Here is an 11,824-nt window from a genome sequence, read left to right as displayed (position 1 = left end):
CATTCCCCTTCCCCTCCTGGCCAGGTCTCCTTCCAAACTTGCCAAATCCATCACTTGGTGCTGAGGAGTCTCTAGCCTTGCCAGAAGCCCCCCCCCACTCCGTCCTCCCCTCCAAAGGGGGCTCAGACTGTCCAGTCTGATGGACCCCTTGAGGACAGGTCAAAAGAGGGGAGGCCCTAAGGGGCTGGGACTGTTGGACTGAAGGTGGCAAGGAGAGACAGCAGCCCTGGACTTGGCAATTATACACGTTCCTTTCAGTCGTGAGAAAATTCCTCCCTGCAGACAGAAATGTAGCCCTACAGGGAGAAACTTTGTGCCCAGTGTCTCTGCTTGTCTGAATTAGGTCAGAGATTGACATTCTCAAGACATGCTGGACGGGGCCTGGTCTCTTTTCTTCCGACCAGCCCCTCGAACTGCTGGACCTGAAAAGATTCTGCTACTCTGGTTCATAGTCTTTGGAACCCACCCCCCTCCCCTCAAATCTCCCACCCTTCCTGTTGCTCTGCAGCCTTGACCCGTCACCCCCTTCCCTGATCCAAAAGGGAAACCAGGACCCTTTTCTATTCATGCTTCTTCCGGGTCTTTATTCCCCTGCTCTCCTTTGGGGACTGCATTGAGTGGCTCTTTCTGAGGCTGCAGGGGGACCCCAGGGCAGGAGGGGGGGGCATAAAGGGAAGGGAGAGGCTCACCCTGCAAATTAATAGCTATCCCTGTTACCCCATGTGCTCCCTTTCCCGTGTTTCCTTAGACATGTGTGGACTCTCTAACCTGGGTTTGGGACGCTCACCCAGAACTGCAACCAATTGAGGGGAATTACTCTCCCACAGCCTGGCTACCCTGGAAAACTGACTCACTTGCCAAGGAGGGGGAGCAGAATGTGAGATGTAGGGATCTTTTGCCAGGATAGTTGGAAGGCCAGCGCAAAGGGCCTCTAGTAAGCCCGAAACAACCAGATCTTTCCCCAAGAAAGGATCGAAATGTATTGAGGCAAATAGAGGCGTGCAGGAATTCAAAAGACACTCGAGCGGAGGAACTCCGAGGGAGAAGCGTATGGAGACTACAGGAAAGGAGAGAAGGGAGGCAGGGTCGGTGCCAGGAAGGGAGCCCCTCTGGCCGCTTCGGAGAACTCGGATTTTGTGCTCAGGAAGAGATCCGCGACTCCGTCTCCCGTCCAAAGCTAGGGCCCTTCGTCAGCACTGCCGGCTCCTGCAATGGCTGCCACAGTGAATCTGGCCAGGACGGAGTCCGAGCAGACAGCGCACATGGCGGGGGAGCTGAGAACAGCCCTCCTTTTGCTCGGCCTCGGCTCTTGCATTGCAACCCCCCCCCCCCATCTACTTCCCGCAGAGCCCCTCCGAGCTCACCCGACTCCCTCCCAGCCATGCAAGCAGCGGCCGGAAACAACGGCGGGACTCCTGCAAGGGGGGAGGGCAGGAAATGGCTCTGCACATCCCCCTCCCCAATGTGCCTCTCTAGGGCTGCAGACTCGCTTGCTTTAACCCTTCTGGATTGGGCCTGAGGCAGAACAGGCCACGAGTTTGCATGGTTCAGGGAAAACAAAATGTCTTACCTTCCGCTGTCCTGTTCGAATAGGCACAGCATCACCTGAACCTTCCATGTAGGGTATCCAATGTACCTGATACCATATTTCATTTCTCTGCCCTTTCCTCTCTCTCCTCTTGGCCAGTTTTTGAGTGGGGAGCCCCTCTCCCAGGGTTAAAACAAGAGAGTCTGCAGCCCTAGACAGGCACATGGCATGTGTGTGTGTGTGTGTTTATGCAGATCCGTTTCCTGCCCTCCCCACGTGCAAAAGTCCCTTCTTTGTTTCCTGGCTGGAAGGAAATCGGGTGAGCTCCGAGGGGCTTTGCGGGGAGGAGATATGGGGGGGGGGGGGGCGGAGGGTGCAATGCAAGAGTCGCGGATCTCTTCCTGGGCACAAAATCTGAGTTCTCCGAAGCGGCCAGAGGGGCTCCCTTCCCGGCACCGATCCTGCCTCCCTTCTCTCCTTTCCTGTAGTCCCCATACGCTTCTCCCTCGGAGTTCCTCCGCTTGAGTGTCTTTTGAATTCCTGCACGCCTCTATTTGCCTCAATACATTTTGATCCTTTCTTGGGGAAAGATCTGGTCGTTTCGGGCTTACTAGAGGCCCTTTGCGCTGGCCTTCCAACTATCCTGGTTAAAGATCCCAAAATGGCACGTTCTGCTCCCCCTCCTTGGCAAGTGAGCCAGTTTTCCAGGCTAGCCAGGCTGTGGGTGAGTAATTCCCCTCAATTGGTTGCAGTTCTGGGTGAGCGTCCCAAACCCAGGTTAGGGAGTCCACACATATCTAAGGAAACATGGGAAAGCGAGCCTATGGGGTAACGGGGGAAGCTATTAATTTTTGGGGGGTGGGAATCCCCTCCCTTCCATTCATGCCCCCCTCCTGCCCTGGGGTCCCTCTGCAGCCTCAGAAAGAGTCACTCAATGCAAGCCCCAAAGAAGAGCAGGGGAATAAAGACGTGCGAGAGGCATGAATAGAAAAGGGTCCCGCTTGCTGTTTTGGGCTGGGGAAGGGGGGCACGGGTCAAGACTTCAGAGCAGCAGGAAGTGTGGGAGATTCGGGGGGGGGGGGGAATGGGTTCCAAAAACTATGAACCAGCGTAGCAGAATCTTTTCAGGTCCAGCAGTTCGAGGGGCTGGTCGGAAGAAAAGAGATCAGGCCCCGCCCAGCACGTCTTGAGGATGTCAATCTCTGACCTAATTCAGACAAGCAGAGACACTGGGCACAAACTTCTCCCTGTAGGGCTACATTTCTGACTGCAGGGAGGAGTTTTCTCACGACTGAAAGGAACATGTATAATTGCCAAGCCCAGGGCTGCTGTCTCTCCTTGCCACCTTCAGTCCACCCCTCAGGGCCTCCCCCCTCCTTTCCTGTCCTCAAGGAGTGGGTCAGACTGGAAGATTTGAGCCTCCCCAGGAAAGGAGGAGGGAGTGGGGGGGGCTTCTGGCAGGAAGTCATCATTACTGAGTGACGGAATTGGCAGGTTTGGAAGGAAACATGGCCAGGAGGGGAGGGGGATGAACAGATAAGGAGTGTTGGACCTTCCGGGATTCGTTTTCGCAGCCATGTCGGACGCTCCTCTCGGCAGGTCCGAGAAGAAGTGGCCGAGCACCCTGACCGGGCAGCTGATCTGCAAAGGTTAGCCCCCAGGGCTTCCAGGGAGGGAGTCTGGGTCCGGGACGCGGCGGGAAGAACCCTCTGGCAGATCTAGACAGGGGGTAAATTGCCCATTTGTCCCTATGGAGGCCGGCAGACGTGTGCGGCACCTTGAGTGCTGCCGGGCCATGGAAAACGGCAAAGAACAGGATTAGGCGGAAGCCTGGAAGTAAGCGAATCCCTTCTGTTATTACAAGCGCATGTGAAGGAGTGGTGGGATCTGAAGTTTAGAAGATTCGGATTTTTCCCCCCTCGCAGAGTCTCGGAAGAGTGGCGGTCCCCCCCCCCTAAAATGGCAGCAAAAAAGCAGAGTCCTGCTTTGGGCAAGTCAGTCTCGGCTGCCCTACAGGGAAGAGGCAAGTCGCTTGAGGAACTGGTGAAAAGATCGGTTATTGAAGCCATAAAACCCTTTGTTGACAAGCTGAATGAAACAGATCAAAGAGTGGGCTTAATTGAGAGCGATGTGAAAGCCATCAAGGAAGTAGTGGGGGGGCAGAGAAGTCTGCTCGGGAAAGTGCGTCACTTATGAGAGCAACGAACAAGGAGTTAAAGCTGGTGGAAAATCAGCTGATTGGGCTGCAAGTGGAACGAACACAGACTATTTTGCGTCTCCAGAATGTTAAAGAGGAGGAAAATGAGGATTTATGGGATCTCGCCTCGGAACTTTTAGCGACACCCGCGAGGGCAACTAAAGAAGAAGTAAAAAGCGCCATTTTGGGAGTCCGTCGGGCATCTTCAAAATATGCAATGAAGCGGCAGCTGCCTCGCGAGATCGTTATTGAGTTCTCATCCAGGAGGGTCCGGGACAATATCCTATATAACTCATACAATGCGGAGTTGGACTTTCGGGGAAATAAAGTCAAGAAACTGAAGGACGTTCCATTTCTAGTTCGGAAGAGAAGAGCTAAGTACAAAAAGCTGGCAGCTCTTTTGAGTGAATGTGACATAAAGTACAAATGGCTATTTCCGGAAGGAATCGGGTTTAGTTATAAAAATCAAGCTTACAAGATTAATTCGGAAGATCAGCTAAGGGATTTTGTGGACAAAAATCCAGAATTTGGGCCAGATACCAAGCAAAAAGAAGAAGATCTGAAGCCTGAAGGGAGGGGGGAGGCAACGAGCGCTGCGGCTGCAGCTGCTCAGAGAGAACTGCGTCCGAGGCCTGGGGGGGCGGGGAGAGATTTCATTGGAATTGTAATTTGTATTTTGTAAGATCAACCATTCCATCATTACTTTATTAAGCTATTTTTTGGTTATGACAGTATGAAGGGAAAACATTGAAGTGTAGTGTTTAGTGTTTGTAAGTTGCCTTCCCCTTTTTTTCCCACCCCCCCTTTCCCCTCTCTTTGATTTTTCCTTTTTTTTCCTTCCTTTGTACTATTGTAGTTTTTGTAGTTTATTGTTTTAGATGTCAAAAATAATAAAAAATATATATAAAAAAAAGGAGTGTTGGACCTTCCCCCATACAGAATGGGTGGCCGAGGGGAAATACGTAAAGAATCTGGAGCCCCCTTTGATCCAACCCAGTACTTTGAATTCTCTTCTGAGGCAAATCCAGAGAGAGCCTCACTGAGGGATGCTGGCGCAGAAGATGTTTGTGTAGCCTAAAGGGTTTTCAACCATCTTCCTTTCTCACCTTCCCAGGCAGCCAAGAAGCACCCCTGATGCCTTCTCCACCCTCTCCTCCGTCTGGTGAAGTGGATGGAGCCGCCATGAAGCCAGCTCCGGTAAGGCAGGAGAGGACAGTTGTGCCGGAGGGAAGGAACGGTTCCTTCGGAGGATGGGGCTCTTTGCCTTTAGTCCTGGCCACAGCCTGTCTCAGGTGACATCTGCAAAGAAGCCCCAGCAGAGACAATGAAACCATACTGGTTGCCAGCTTCCAGGTGGGGCCTGGATTTCTCCTGGAATCACAACTGATCTCCCAAATACAGTGTTCGGGGCAGAGCCCATGGTATCGTGTCCCTGCTGAGCACCATTCCCAGACATTGCCCTTAAATCTCCCAAGAAATTCCCATTCTGGAATTGGCAGCCCTGGTGGCTAGATGTTTAATAATGTATAAAAGGGGTGTGTGTGTGAGTGTGTGAGAGAGATTCTTTTTAGGAGGCCTGGCAAAAGCCCACTTTACGGTGCAAAAATGTCAAATACTTAAAGGACGTTGGATTTCTTGACAGTTCCAGGTGGGTGGCCCTGTTGTTCTGCATTAGACAACTAAGGCTGGAGTCCAGTAGCACCTCGGAGACCAATAAGACTTTCTACAGTATGAGCTTTCCTGACTCCAGTCTCCCTTCTTCAGATACAAGTAGGCGTGGAGATCCCTGAGTCTTTATAGCCCTGTCAGAAGGTTTGGAGGGTGTTGCAAAGACGGGAGATGGGATGTAGAGGTCCAGTGTGTAATGTAAGGCAGAAAATTGGCCTCTGTGGTGAGGTAAGAATCCCATGTCTCTGTTCCTTCACAAATTTAGAACACTGTTGGACAAGTGATGCCTACATTTCCCATCAAAACTTGAGGGAAGCTGACAAGTGTCCAATCTGTGCCTTTTGTCACTTGTAGTTCTGCACTGAGTTTTGACAGCCAGGAGCAGGACTCTCTCTCTCTCTGAGCCAAGATGTGTCCTCTTGAAGAGCTGACTTGGCTTTGGGCCCAGCAAGGCCTAAACACTCAAACAGCCTGCTGTTCTGGTCCTGGGAGCCTTAAAGGAGGGTGGGAAGAGAACCCAAAACTTTTCGAAAAGGTCCAGTCTTACAGTTAGGATTTAGCCATACATTGGTCCCTAAATTGATAACTGTTCCTCCCTCCTCCTCTTATTTTTAATTTTTCACTTTTTCTTCTTCAGGGCTGGGTGTCCTTCGAAGAGGTGGCTGTATATTTCTCCAAGGGGGAGTGGAGCCTGCTGAGCCCAGCCCAGAGATCCCTGTACAAGGAGGTCATGCTGGAGAATTTTGGGAACATGGCCTCTCTGGGTGAGGGTCCTTTTCTCCTGGGCTGTCTCCATCGTGCTCTGAGGAGGTCCTTAAAGAGGAAGGAGGTGGGCAGCTTTGTGCTCTGGGCCTGATGGCTGATCGCTGCTGCCCTCCCTGAGGCTTCCTCTGAAATGGGAGGGGTTCTGCGTTCTCCTTACAGAGAGGGAGCCCCTGCTTAGCAGTCCTTGGACCACATGAGATGCCAAGAGATGCCAGGTTTGAAGAAAATGGGAGGGTCTAAGCAGGGCTTCCTTCCAGGCTGGGCCTTGCCTTGGGTGTGGCTTTGTGTTTGTTTGTGTCTCTGAGTATAAGTTGCTGGCAAGTCAGAACTGACTTAAGACAGTGATGGGGCTTTCAGGGCAAGACATGGTTTATCATTGCCTGCCTGTGCATATCGACTCTGGACTTCTTGGAAGATTTCCCAACTAGCTAGTAACCAGTGCCAAACCTGCTTAGAGAAGGCAGGCTAACCTGGGCCATCTAGGTGTGGGTAGGCCTGCCTTTTCTGTGCCGAGTTATGGCTGCAGAGGAAAGACTGCCGGCTTCTTTGCCTCTGACTGAATTCTCCGCTGGCTTTTCCACCTCAGCTGGGCTGGGAGCAGGCGCAGAAGTGCAAACGGGGTGAACGGGTGATTCTCGGTCCATTGTGTCCTCGCCACTCCTCCCCCAACCCTGTGGCTTGCCTGTTGTGTATTTCTGGAGGAATGGAGTGAACCTACATGGGAATTGCTGAAATGATGCACACAAGGAGCAATAATAATTTTCTGGGGTTCTTTTTCTGATGAAAGGACCTGTGATTCCCAAACCGGACCTCGTCTCCAGCTTGGAGGAAGAGGAGGAGCTGCTTATCGGGTTCTCTGACGAAGAAGAGGAATTTGCAGGTAGCTGCCTAGGTTTGTAGTGGGTCTTTGTGTTGCTTGTGGTTCTTTCCATGGGCTGGCGTATTTCCAAGTTTTTATCTCCACAGTTGCTTCTCCTCAGAAACACTTAGGTGGCTTGTGAAGGCTGAGAGGTGTGTGTAGACCATGAAAATCGGAATCTTCCCCCTTCCACCCTCTCTGAACCATTTTTTAAAGCTGTTTCTTCAGGCAGTGGCTCTCTGGCGAGGCCATTTCCCAGCCCTGTTACTTAGATATGGCAAGACTACATGCCCCTGTTGGATTTTGTTCTTCTCAGGAGAATTATCCTTGAGAGTTTAATAGAAACAGCCCTTGTTCATCCCTCTTGATTTTTTCATTCTAGCACTGCTAATTAAGCAAGCATGCCCAGATTGGCTAACAGGGTTATTCAGAGATGCAATCAGGCCAGAAAAGAGGGCCCGTTGCGGACCTTTGCAGCTCAGCATGCGAGAGGGCTGTTGCTTCCGTGCCTTTGTGCCAACTTGATGAGAACCCTCTGGGGCGGAACAGACTTCCTTTAGCTTGTGGGTAAGCATACTATGCCAAAGAATAATTGTAGAGAAATAGGTAGCAAGTGTTTAAAGTGTTAGTTGATTAGCTTCTAGCCAAAATGTTATTCTTACATTTGCCTCTGGCATGTGCTTATAGAATCATAGACTCTTAGGGCAGGAAGGGACATCGAGGGTCATCTATTCCAACCCCCTGCATAATGCAGGAAATTACAACTACCTCCCACCCACACCCCCAGTCACCCCTGCTCCATGCCCAGAAGTTGGCAAAACAATGCCAAGATCTCTAGCTAAACTGGCCTGAGGAAAATTGCTTCCTGACCCCCAGTGGTGATTGACATTCCCCTGGGTGAGTAATCAGAGGCCACAAAAACCAAGCACTGATGTAATCCTTCCTGCCCTCCCTTTCGTGATCTGTCCAGGTTCTCAGAATCAGCATTATTGTCAGAGGGCCATCTAGCCTCTGCTTAAAAACCTCCGAGGAAGGAGAGCCCACCACCTCCTGAGGAAGCCTGTTCCACTGAAGGACCGCTCTAACTGTCATGATGATCTTCCTAATGCTTAGCTGAAAACACTTTTGATTTCATTTCATCCCGTTGGTTGTGGTCTGACCTTCTGGGGCTATCGAAAACTGTTCTGTGCCATCCTCAATATGGCAGCCCTTCAAGTACTTGAGGATGGTTATCATATCACCTCTCAATTATTTCCTCCCCAGGCTAAACATACCGAGCTCCTTCAACCTTTCCTCATAGGTCTTGATCTCTAGACCCCTCACCATCTCAGTTGTCCTTCTCTGAACATGTTCCAACTTGTTTATATCCTTCCTAAATTGTGGTGCCCCAAACTGAACACAATACTCTAGGTGAGGTGCAACTGGAGCAGAGTAGAGCGATACCATCCCTCTGTGTGATCTGGACACTCTGCTTCTGTTGCGACAGCCCAAAATCGCATTTGCCTTTTCAGCTACCACATCACGCTGCTGACTCATGCTCACGTGTATGTGGTTCTTGTGGAGTATATACTCCTTATAACTGGACTTGCTTAATAAAGCTAAAATATCTTTTACTTTTGGTGTCCATAATACCTGCTTCTGGGGGTCTTGGGAGAGTATAGTTTCAGCACCTGAGAATGGAAGCAAGAGCTCTCTAGGTCCAGATAACAAGGCAGGATGTTGGATGAAGAGAGACCAGCTTGGAGGTGACATCAAGGCTGAAAACCTCTATTGGATAGGCTTGATTTTGGAGGCGGGCAGGATAACACATCTTGTCCTTTTTCTGTTAATATCTCTCTGTTGGCCCAGCTGGTTCTAGCAGACTCTCAGCTCCAGAACTCAAGGACTGGATTCATTCCTCAGATGCACGGGGTTTGTAAGACTCATGTCAGTCCTTGACTTTCCTGTGTTCCTTTCTTAGTCAGTACCCTTTGCAGTTCACGTCAAAGAAGGATCTCTGCGCCAGTCACAGTCCCCGAGAAATCCTAATTCTATTCAACTGTCACACACGAGATTGGTCAATACCATCTTGCATTCCCGACATAAACTTGATAGTGTCCAGAAATCCATCCTTTGAACTCTTCCTTTCTCTGTGTCAGCTGGTTTAGTTCTTGGCTCTCTTTTTTAATCCTGTGTGTTCATGCCAGGTTTCACTTTCTTTCTGCAGATGGTGTGTGGGAGCTGGCAAATGACTATCCAGGGCTGGAAAGAGAATTTATGTATTCAGATGCAGAAGAGAGCTTTGAATATAGTGATGCACGGATCGTGGGGGACGGAACAAGCCAAGTAAATGAGAGGGAAATCTGTGATGTTTTACGAGGTGATAATTCTCAAGAAATCCCAACCTCTCGAAAAATAAGGAAAGGAGACAAGAGGGAAGAGTGCCCAGGAAGTGTGGAAGGATTTTCTGAAGCAATAGATCTGACTTTGCATTGGATCACCCATAATACAAGGGGAACATTTAAATACCCGCAGTGTGGAAAAACCTGTGGACAGAAACATACTCTAACTTCCCATCAAACAATTCACATGGGGGAGAAACCTTATAAATGCCTGGAGTGTGGGAAAGGCTTCACTACGCGTGGAAACCTTGCTACCCATCATAGAATTCACACAGGGGAGAAACCTTATAAATGCCTGGAGTGTGGGAAATGCTTCAGTAGGAGTGGACACCTTACTGACCACCAAAGAACTCACACAGGGGAGAAACCTTATAAATGCCTGGAGTGTGGGAAATGCTTCAGTCAGAGTGGAAAACTCACTTTCCACCATAGAATTCACACAGGGGAGAAACCTTATAGATGCCTGGAGTGCAGAAAATGCTTCAGTCAGAGAAGATCCCTTACTGCCCACCGAAGAACTCACACGGGGGAGAAGCCATATAAGTGTCTCGAATGTGGGCAAGGCTTTAAAAGGATGGATGATCTAAGTACCCATGTAAGAATCCATACAGGACAGAAACCATACAAATGCCTGGAGTGTGGAAAAGGCTTCACTAAGAATGGAAACCTTATTGTTCATCGTAGAATTCACACAGGGGAGAAACCTTATAAATGCCTGGAGTGTGGAAAATGCTTCACTAGGAGTGGAGAACTTACTGTCCACCGAAGAATTCACACAGGGGAGAAGCCATTTAAGTGTCTAGAATGTGGGAAATGCTTCAGTCAGAGTGGAAAACTTATTTTCCACCAAAGAAATCATATGGGGGAGAAACCATTTAGATGCCTGGAGTGTGGAAAATGCTTCAGTCAGAGCGGAGCTCTTAATGTCCATCAAAGAATTCACACAGGGGAGAAGCCATTTAAATGTCTAGAATGTGGGCAAGGCCTTAAATCGAAGGGTGATCTAACGACCCATGTAAGAATCCACCCAAGGGAGAAACCATACAAATGCCTGGAGTGTGGCAAAGGCTTCACTCAGAATGGAAACCTTACTGTCCACCGTAGAATTCACACAGGGGAGAAACCTTATAAATGCCTGGAGTGTGGAAAAGGCTTCGCTCAGAGTGGACACCTTACTGCCCATCATAAAATTCACACGGGGGAGAAACCTTATAAATGCCTGGAGTGTGGGAAATGCTTCAGTCAGAGTGGAAAACTCACTTTCCACCATAGAATTCACACAGGGGAGAAACCTTATAGATGCCTGGAGTGTGGGAAATGCTTCAGTCAGAAAGAATACCTTACTGCCACCGAAGAATCCATCTAGGGGAGAAACCATATAAGTGTCTAGAATGTGAGAAAGGCTTTAAATGGAAGCATGTTCTAGATACCCATGTAAGCAGAATCCATACAAATGTCTGGAGTGTGGGAGAAGCTTCAGTCAAAGTTTAGCCCTTACTGCCCATCAAAAAATAGTTCACAGAACAGCTCTGCTTTCAAATCCATGAAATCTTTTGGCATTTTATTCTCCAGTAATTCCAATTTACTGCTAAGAGTATTGAATCATAGGAAAAATTGAGTTGCTCTTTCCCTTAAATCCAGTAGGTGGTGATATTAGATCAAAGTTTTATAATGTCGAGTTTTTTCAGTTGCAATCAGACTTTTTTGCTGGGAATGATGGACAGCCAGTTGGAAAGAAGTTTTAGAACTTTGTGTTTATATATGATCACGGTAGCAAGAGTATTGTAGGCACAAAAATGGAAAAACCCAGCTTTGCCCACAATGGGGAAATGGTGGCTAAAAGTTTTAGAGTTTGCCTCAATGGCAAAACTTACTTCACTGATTAGAGAAAAGATATTATCTACATTTTTGCCTGAATGGAAGTCATTTATAGACTTTTTACATAAAATAGATAATAATGATTTGATGGGATCCGGATTTATGGATTAAGAATCATGAACAATAGAAAAAAGAGGGCTCTTATGTGTAACAGAATAAGCAAGTTTTTGAAAACGATATATACTTGTTGCGGAGGCAGTGTCATGGGATTATTAAATAAAGAATAAGCCCATATTTCTTCCATAATTGTGTTTGGTGTCTTGAAATCTAAGTGGGTACGTGGGAGTAGGGGAGTTATAAATTGGAAGCCAAGTAATATTGCAAAAATCTCCCCTAACAGTTGGTATCGTGCCCATGTCTGAACGAGGTTTTCTTTTGTGCTGATTTTGGGATGCAATGCACGTGCTGGATAGCAGACAGGTGGCTGCATTTATACTCTGACTTTCTCCTCCATGAGAACCGAAAGCGGTTCTCTTCCATTTATCCTCATAGCAACCCTGTGAGGTAGGCTCGTTTAATTGCATGTCACTGACCCTGCCCTGAATTGC

At 48.8% G+C, this 11,824-nt stretch overlaps 1 pseudogene; it reads left to right on the top strand.

Annotated features, from left to right (window-relative positions):
* The first annotated feature begins 6,039 nt into the window (after positions 1-6,039).
* LOC129328582 (zinc finger protein 260-like) lies at positions 6,040-11,467 on the top strand (annotated as a pseudogene).
* The last annotated feature ends 357 nt before the right edge of the window (positions 11,468-11,824 follow it).

The sequence above is a fragment of the Eublepharis macularius genome, chromosome 4 (genome assembly GCF_028583425.1).
Source record: "Eublepharis macularius isolate TG4126 chromosome 4, MPM_Emac_v1.0, whole genome shotgun sequence".
Lineage (NCBI taxonomy): Eukaryota > Metazoa > Chordata > Lepidosauria > Squamata > Eublepharidae > Eublepharis > Eublepharis macularius.
Note: the sequence above shows the minus strand (reverse complement) of the source record. Positions and strands in the feature narration are given on the sequence as shown.